The following is an 8,931-nucleotide window of genomic DNA, read 5'->3' as shown; positions in this document are numbered from 1 at the left end:
TCATCATACTCTTTATATGTGAAGTCATTTCTCTCCATAAGATCCATATGATCTCTTTATTTCTTTTTATCTTTTCTTTTATTGCCTCAAAATCATAGCAAAATAATCAAGCCCTTGACTCAACACTAATCTCTATTATATACAGCTCACAGATTCTATTACATAGAAGGATCATAAAGCAAAACTCAAAACTAGATCATACTAAAACTTTTATTCTACTAGATCAAGATATTACCAAGAGGATCGAACTAAGAAAAACGGTAAAGATTAAAGTGTAATGGTGATACGATACCGGGGCACTCCCCCAAGCTTGGCAGTTGCCAAGGGGAGTGCCCATACCCATGTGTTTATGTCTCTTTTGTTCGGGGTTGGTGATGTGATATTCTTGGCGATGATGCCCCTCAGGACATGATTCTCTTCCTCGAGCTTATTGACTTGCTGCTTGAGGTCCATTATTTATTTACGGAGCTTGCCTGTGACGGGTAAAGCTACTTTCACCTAAGGATGTTGCATAGCCGCGGGAGAACAAGTAACACTCTTTTTCATATCTTCCTAAGAAAGAAATCTAACATTGGAAGGGATGACCGAGTTTGGAATAGCAGAGCTCTATAGTTCCCCCATCGTGAATCTGACTCAGAAACAAGAAGTAACTTCTTGATCCTCCTCCATGGCATCTATCCTTTTCAAGTCAGCCTCGATCTCTTCCTCGGTTGATGGACCAAAGTGGTCAGCATCGCTCTTTGCTCTTGGCCCCGATGTCGGATGAGACACCCGACTCTCCCCGACTGACTGTTGAGAAGACATCTTGCTCTAAATTTGCAACAGAAACAGCTCGGAACAAAGACAGAAGATATTTGCGTGATACGGTGGTCAAAACCCTCGGGAGATTATATAATGATTTTTTGCCAACCAAAAGAAGTATCGTGCAGGAAAACGGAGGCCGGAGGGCACACGAGGTGCCCACGAGGCAGGGGGCACGCCCAGGGGGGTAGGGCACGCCCTCCACCCTCGTGGACGCCTCGGGTCCTTCCCGAACTACTTCTTATTTTCCTATTTTCTTAAATATTCCAAAATAGAGAAAAATTACCTTTAGAACTGTTTTGGAGCCGGTTTACTTACCGTACCACATACCTATTCCTTTTCGGAGTCTGAAACATTCTGGAAAGTGTCCCTTATGTATTCCTCCGGAGTTACGATTTCAATAACATTGGTTTCAACATTTATAGGAGTACCTAAGATATAATGCTTGATTCTTTGAACGTTCACCACCTTCGGGTTTGTGCCTTCAAAGTTGTTGATTTTTATGGCACTGAAACGATAGACCTCCTCGATAACGTAAGGACTGTCCCATTTAGAGAGGAGTTTGCCTACAAAAAATCTTGAACGAGATTTGTATAGCAAAACATAATCTCCTACATTAAACTCACATTTTTGTATCCTTTTGTCATGCCATCTTTTAAATTTTTCTTTAAACAGTTTGGCATTCTCATAGGCTTGGGTTCTCTATTCATCAAGTGAGCTAATGTCAAATAACCTCTTCTCACCGGTAAGTTTGAAATCATAATTGAGCTCTTTAATGCCCAATATGCCTTATGTTCTAGTTCGAGAGGTAAGTGACATGCTTTACCATAAACAATTTTATACGGAGACATACCCATAGGATGTTTATATGCAGTTCTATATGCCCATAATGCATCATCAAGTTTCTTGGACCAATTCTTTCTAGATCTATTAATAGTCTTTTGCAAAATTAATTTAAGCTCTCTATTACTCAATTCTACTTGACAACTAGACTGTGGATGATATGGAGATGCAATTCTATGATTAACATCAAACTTAGCAAGCATTTTACGAAAAGCACCATGAATAAAATGTGAACCACCATCAGTCATTAAATATCTAGGGACTCCAAACCTCAGAAAAATAACTTCTTTAAGCATCTTAATAGAGGTGTTATGGTCAGCACTACTAGTTGGAATAGCTTCTACCCTCTTAGTAACGTAATCAACAACAACTAAAATATGAGTATACCCATTAGAGGAAGGAAAAGGTCCCATATAATCAAAACCCCAAACATCAAATGGTTCAATAACAAGTGAATAATTCATAGACATTTCTTGATGTCTACTAATGTTACCAATTCTTTGGCATTGATACGTCTCCATCGTATCTACTTTTCCAAACACTTTTGCCCTTGTTTTGGACTCTAACTTGCATGATTTGAATGGAACTAACCCGGACTGACGTTGTTTTCAGCAGAATTGCCATGGTGTTATTTTCGTGCAGAAATAAAAGTTCTCGGAATGACCTGAAAATCAACGGAGATTATTTTTGGAATATATAAAAAATACTGGAAGAAGAAACCACGTCAGGGGCCCACACCCTGTCCACGAGGGGTGGGGGCGCACCCCCTGCCTCGTGGGCCACCTGACGCTCCACCGACCTCAACTCCAACTCCATATATTCGTGTTCAGGGAGAAAAAATCAGAGAGAATGATTCATCGCGTTTTACGATACGAAGGCGTCGCCAAGCCCTAAACTCTCTCAAGAGGGCTGATCTGGAGTCCGTTCGGGGCTCCGGAGAAGGGAATCCGTCACCATCATCATCATCAACCTTCCTCCATCACCAATTTCATGATGCTCACCGCCATGCGTGAGTAATTCCATCGTAGGCTTGCTGGACAGTGATGGGTTGGATGAGATTTATCATGTAATCGAGTTAGTTTTGTTAGGGTTTGATCCCTAGTATCCACTATGTTCTAAGATTGATGTTGTTATGACTTTGCTATGCTTACTGCTTGTCATTAGGGCCCAACTGCCATGATTTCAGATCTGAACCTATTATGTTTTCATGAATATATGTGAGTTCTTGATCCTATATTGCAAGTTTATAGTCACCTATTATGTGTTATGATCCGTTAGCCCGGAGTGACAATAATCAGGAGCATTACCGGTGATGACCGTAGTTTGAGTTCATGTATTCACTATGTGTTAATGCTTTGGTCTGGTACTCTATTAAAGGAGGCCTTAATATCCCTTAGTTTCCAATAGGACCCCTCTGCCAGGGGAGGGTAGGACAAAAGATGTCATGCAAGTTCTTTTCCATAAGCATGTATGACTATATTCGGAATACATGCCTACATTACATTGATGAATTGGAGCTAGTTCTGTGTCACCCTATGTTATAGCTGTTGCATGATCGATCGCGTCCGACATAATTCTCCATCACCGATCCAATGCCTACGAGCTTTTCTTGTATTGTTCTTCGCTTATTTACTTTTCCATTGCTATTGTTACAATCACTACAAAACCCAAAAATATTACTTTTGCTACTGTTACCATTATTATCATATTACTTTGCTACTAAATACTTTGCTGCAGATATTAAGTTTCCAGGTGTGGTTGAATTGACAACTCAGCTGCTAATACTTGAGAATATTCTTTGGCTCCCCTTGTGTCGAATCAATAAATTTGGGTTGAATACTCTACCCTCGAAAACTGTTGCGATCCCCTATACTTGTGGGTTATCAAGACTATTTTCTGGCGCCGTTGCCGGGTAGCATAGCTCTATTCTTTGAGTCACTTAGGATTTATATTTGCCTATCACTATGAAGAACTTGAAAGATCAAAGAACCAAGATTTTTCCCTCAACTACGAGGGGAGGTAAGGAACTGCCATCTAGCTCTGCACTTGATTCACTTTCTGTTTTGAGTAAAATTGCGACACCTACACATGCTATTGATTCTGATAGGTCGCGTATTGATGATGCCACTTCTTCTTTGCATGATACTGATGATGAAACTACTTCTATGCTTGATAATACTATGCCACTAGGTGAATTTCTTGATGAAAAACTTGCTAGGGCTAGAGACAATGAAATTATTGAATCTGATAATATTGATGAAAGTGATGATGAAGATTCTCCCCCTAGATATGAATTGCATGTTGTTCCTGAGGGTTATGTTATGGATGAAGAAACTGCTAGAGACTTCTTAGCTTGCAATGATAGATTTGATCTTAAGAAATTATTAGCTAAGCTTAAAGAAAAGTCTTTGAATGCTAGAATGAAATATGACCCTGCTTTTGCTACTTCACCTATCTTTATTACTGATAAGTATTATGATTTCTTTGTCGATCCTGAGTTAATTACTTTGGTTGAATCTGATCCTTTTTATGGCTATGAATCTAAAACTATTGTGGCACATCTTACTAAATGCAATGATATAGCCACCCTGTTGACTCATGATGAGTTCTAGAGACTTCTTAGCTTGCAACAATAGATGTGATCTTAAGAAATTATTAGCTAAGCTTAAAGAAAAGTCTTTGAATGCTAGAATGAAATATGACCCTGCTTTTGCTACTTCACCTATCTTATTACTGATAAGGATTATGATTTCTTTGTCGATCCTGAGTTAATTACTTTGGTTGAATCTGATCCTTTTTATGGCTATGAATCTAAAACTATTGTGGCACATCTTACTAAATTCAATGATATAGCCACCCTGTTTACTCATGCTGAGAAAACTCGCTATTACTTTATCCTTAAGTTGTTTCCGTTCTCATTAAAGGGTGATGCTAAAACATGGTTTAATTCTCTTGACCCTGGTTGTGTGCGGAGTTCCCAGGATATGATTTATTACTTCTCTGCTAAATATTTCCCCGCTCATAAGAAACAAGCTGCTTCAAGGGAAATATATAATTTTGTGCAAATTGAAGAAGTGAGTCTCCCACAAGCTTGGGGGAGGCTTCTTCGATTACTTAATGCTTTGCTTGATTATCCTCTCAAGAAAAATGAAATACTTGATATCTTTTATAATGGACTAACCGATGCTTCCAGAGATTACCTGGATAGTTGTGCTGGTTGTGTTTTCAGGGAAAGAACTGTTGATCAAGATGAATTGCTATTGAATAATATGTTGACAAATGAAATAATTGGACACTTCCTGAACCAACTCCTAAGCCAACTCCGAAGAAAAGGGGTATTCTATTTCTCAGTCCTGAAGATATGCAAGAGGCAAAGAAATCTATGAAAGAAAAAGGTATTAAAGCTGAAGATGTTAAGAATTTACCACCTATTGAAGAAATACATGGTCTTGATAACCCAACACAGGTAGTAAATGTAAATTATCTCTATAGATTTGATAAATGTGAAATTCCATTTACTAAGTTTGCTAGCCAATGCTTGGATGAGTTTGATGACTTTATGGTTAAACAAGAAAATTTCAATGCTTATGTTGGTAGAAAATTGAAACACAATGCTGATATGCTTGAACACTTGAGTGATCATATGGCTAGTGTTAAAGGTAAACTTAAAATTATTAGTAAACATGCTTATATGGTTACCACTCAAGTAGAACAAGTACTTAAAGCTAAGAATGATTTGCTCAATAAATTGAATAATAAGAAGAATGATAATGCTGTTAGAGTTATGACTAGAGGTGGTAAAATGACTCAGGAACCTGTGTATCCTGAGGGACACCCTAAGAGAATTGAGCAAGATTCTCAGAGAACTAATGTAGATGCACCCAATCCTTCTAAGAGGAAGAAAAAGAAAAATGATAGGACTCTGCATGCTTCTAGTGAACCTATTGTGGACACACCTGAGAATCCCAATGATATTTCTATTTCTGATGTTGAAACACAATCTGGAAATGAACATGAACCTAGTGATAATGTTAATGATGATGTTCATGTTGATGTTCAACCTAGCAATGATAATGACGTAGAGATTGAACCTGCTGTTGATCTTGATAACCCACAATCACAGAATCAACGTTATGATAAGAGAGACTTTGTTGTTAGGAAGCATGGTAAAGAAAGAGAACCATGGGGGTCAGAAACACATCCCTTTTCCTCCTAAACCATCCAAGAAAAAAGATGATGAGGATTTTGAGCGCTTTGCTGAAATGATTAGACCTATCTTTTTGCGTATGCGTTTGACTGATATGCTTAAAATGAATCCTTATGCTAAATATATGAAAGATATAGTTACTAATAAAAGAAAGATATCGGAAGTTGAAATTTCCTCCATGCTTACTAATTACACTTTCAAGGGTGGAATACCAAAGGAACTTGGAGATTCAGGAGTACCAGTTATACCATGCTCCATTAAAAGAAACTATGTTAAAACTGCTTTATGTGATCTTGGAGCCGGTGTTAGTGTTATGCCTCTCTTTTTATATCGTAGACTTGATTTGAATATGTTGACACCTACTGAACTATCTTTGCAAATGGTTGATAAATCAACTGCTATACCTATCGGTATTTGTGAGGATGTGCCTGTTGTGGTTGCAAATGTTACTATTTTAATGGACTTTGTTATTCATGATATTCCCGAGGACGATAGTATGTCGATTATCCTTTGTAGACCCTTTTTGAATACTACAGGGGCTGTTATTGATTGCAACAAAGGCAATGTCACTTTTTGTGTTAATGGTAATGAGCATACGGTACACTTTCCGAGGAAACAACCTCAAGTCCACAGTATCAATTCTATTGGAAAAATTTCAACAATTACTATTGGAGGTTTTGCATTTCCTCTTGCTACTGTGAAGAAGAAATATGATATTCTTATGGTTGGGGACATGCATATCCCCGTTGAGGTAACCTAGTGTTATTCGAAAATTCTACGGTTTCATGTTATTCGAAATGAGTTTGTTAACAAGACCTGATCAACCTTGTTAGTGGATTCCTTTTAATGAGCATGAGATGGATGAATTTAGAAAACACAACTCTCTGTACCCTCCTTTTACTTTATGTTATTTATCTTAAATAAAGCAAAAATAGTATTTTTTTTGTCTGTTTTCTGAATTATCCTTGCAATAAAAAATACCCTGAAAATAAAAGTTCTCCAAATGCCCTGAAATTTAAATAAGATTTTTTCTAGAATATTTGAGAATATTTGGCACTGAGAACACAACAGGGGGAGCAGCCATGTGCCCACGAGGGTGGAGGGCGCGCCCCTGCCTCGTAGACCCCACGTGGGTCCCCTCTACTTATTCCAACAACCACACACTCCTTGTTCCTCCCAAAAAATCACCAACCAGCTCAAACCCGAGTTCTTGCTCATCTTGCTGCCATTTTCGATCTCCTTGCTTAAAGATCCATTCACAAAACTGCTTTGGGGGATTGTTCTTTGGTATGTGACTCCTCCAATGGTCCAATTAGTTTTTGTTCTAGTGCTTTATTCATTGCAAATTTTTGCTGCGTATGTCACCCTGTTCTTGAGCTTGCATGTCAAATTTATATGGTCAAAAGTAGTTTTAATGCATGATTTAGCCTCTAGACACTTGTAGGAGTAGTTGCTATCAATTTTGTTGAGTTTGGTTCACTTTTATTTTTAAGTTACTGAAAATTTCAGAAATTTACAGAAAAAGATGAAGAGATTTTTTATGGGCTCATCGAGCCGAAGCTCGAAGGATATGCAAAGTGAAGAGAACAAGAAGCCCAAGTATAATCTCCCTCGTACTGCGGAGGTTCGGCCATGTGAATGGCCTTGTGATGAGTTCTTGAAAGAGGTCGGGACTCATGAAGATTTTTATCATTTGGTTAAGAATGCAGGCCTCACCGCCTTCCTCCACGACCAGCGTGAACAATATCTCTTACTCACGAATATCTTTGTGCAAAATTTTCATTTCCATGCTAGGAGATCACCACCTTCGGTGGAATTTTATTTATGTGATGTGCATAAGGAGATGTCACTTTATGATTTTTGCCGGTTTGTTTGATACCCTTCGAGGGCATTATAGAGGAACCACATCGCAATGATGTGGAGGGATTTATTGATATGATTGTTGTAGGGGAAACGAGGAAAGTTTCCGATGTGAGAATCACTAGCATAAATTTTCCTGTTCTACGTTACTTCGTAATATTTGCTAGTAGATGCTTGATTGGTCGCGGGAAATGTGGGAACCTTAGTGCTCATGATATTGCTATTTTGTGCCATGCCTTGTTTGATGATACTACTTTCAGTTTAGGCGCTATTGTTGCTAGACGGTTAAATCTGAACCGTACTAAGGGCCCTGTCCTCGGAGGCATCTTTGCCTCGCCCCTTGCTGCACACTTTAACATACCTATCAGGCATTATGAGAAAGAGGAAAAATTGCTGCCTCCTATTGCTCTAGGTTATTAGAGTATGGTAGCACATGAGTTTACTGTTAAGTATAAGAATAAGACGCTTAAATATAAACTGATATTTAATAAAAAATATTGTGAGTTTATTACCTTGCCTGCGCCCTCTTTGTTTGACATATTTTCAGGCAAGTACCTTGTTCCACCGGAGGACATTCATGTCAGCTGCAGAGCCAGAGCCACCATCTGACCCTCACCGCCAGTCTGTTTATCAGTGGAATCCGGAGGAGATCGCCAGCCAGTGGCAATCTGAGGACCCTTCTCAGTACGACCCCAACTACAGTTTTGATCCATGGGCATAGACCAACTTAGGCCAAAAGCCTATGCTTGCGGGAGTACGTATTTCTCACCAACATTACATTCATGTTCACACACTCATTCCAGTTGTCGATGCTCATACTTTTTCATTGTATCATCCATGCTAGTTTATTTTCATTTTCTAGCTTTATTCTTGTGTGTTTGAAAAACCTTAAGAAAAAACAAAAAAAATAGTTGTAGCTTTTAGTTAGTTTACTTTCCATGCCTGTAGTAGTAGTAATTAAAAAGAAAACCCAAAAAGATTTCTCGTTCTTCTTTTGTTTGTTGGGAGCTTTCCCGTGTAAATAGTTTTGTTTATTTTCTTTGGGGGTCGAGAGGAGAAGACCATAATGAAAATGTTGAGTGGCTCTCATATGCATTATTGTTGATCTAAAAAAGAGCCCATATTACCTTGTCTTCTCTCTTGAATTGAATGCTTGTAGATTCCAGCTTGGTCCAATGCACGTGCACTATTATTATTATCCACACTATTCGGTCGTGCAA

This window comes from Triticum urartu, chromosome 4A, assembly GCF_056163025.1.
Source record: "Triticum urartu cultivar PI428250 chromosome 4A, HENAU_Tu73, whole genome shotgun sequence".
NCBI classification, from domain to species: domain Eukaryota; kingdom Viridiplantae; phylum Streptophyta; class Magnoliopsida; order Poales; family Poaceae; genus Triticum; species Triticum urartu.
This window is presented reverse-complemented; position numbering follows the sequence as displayed.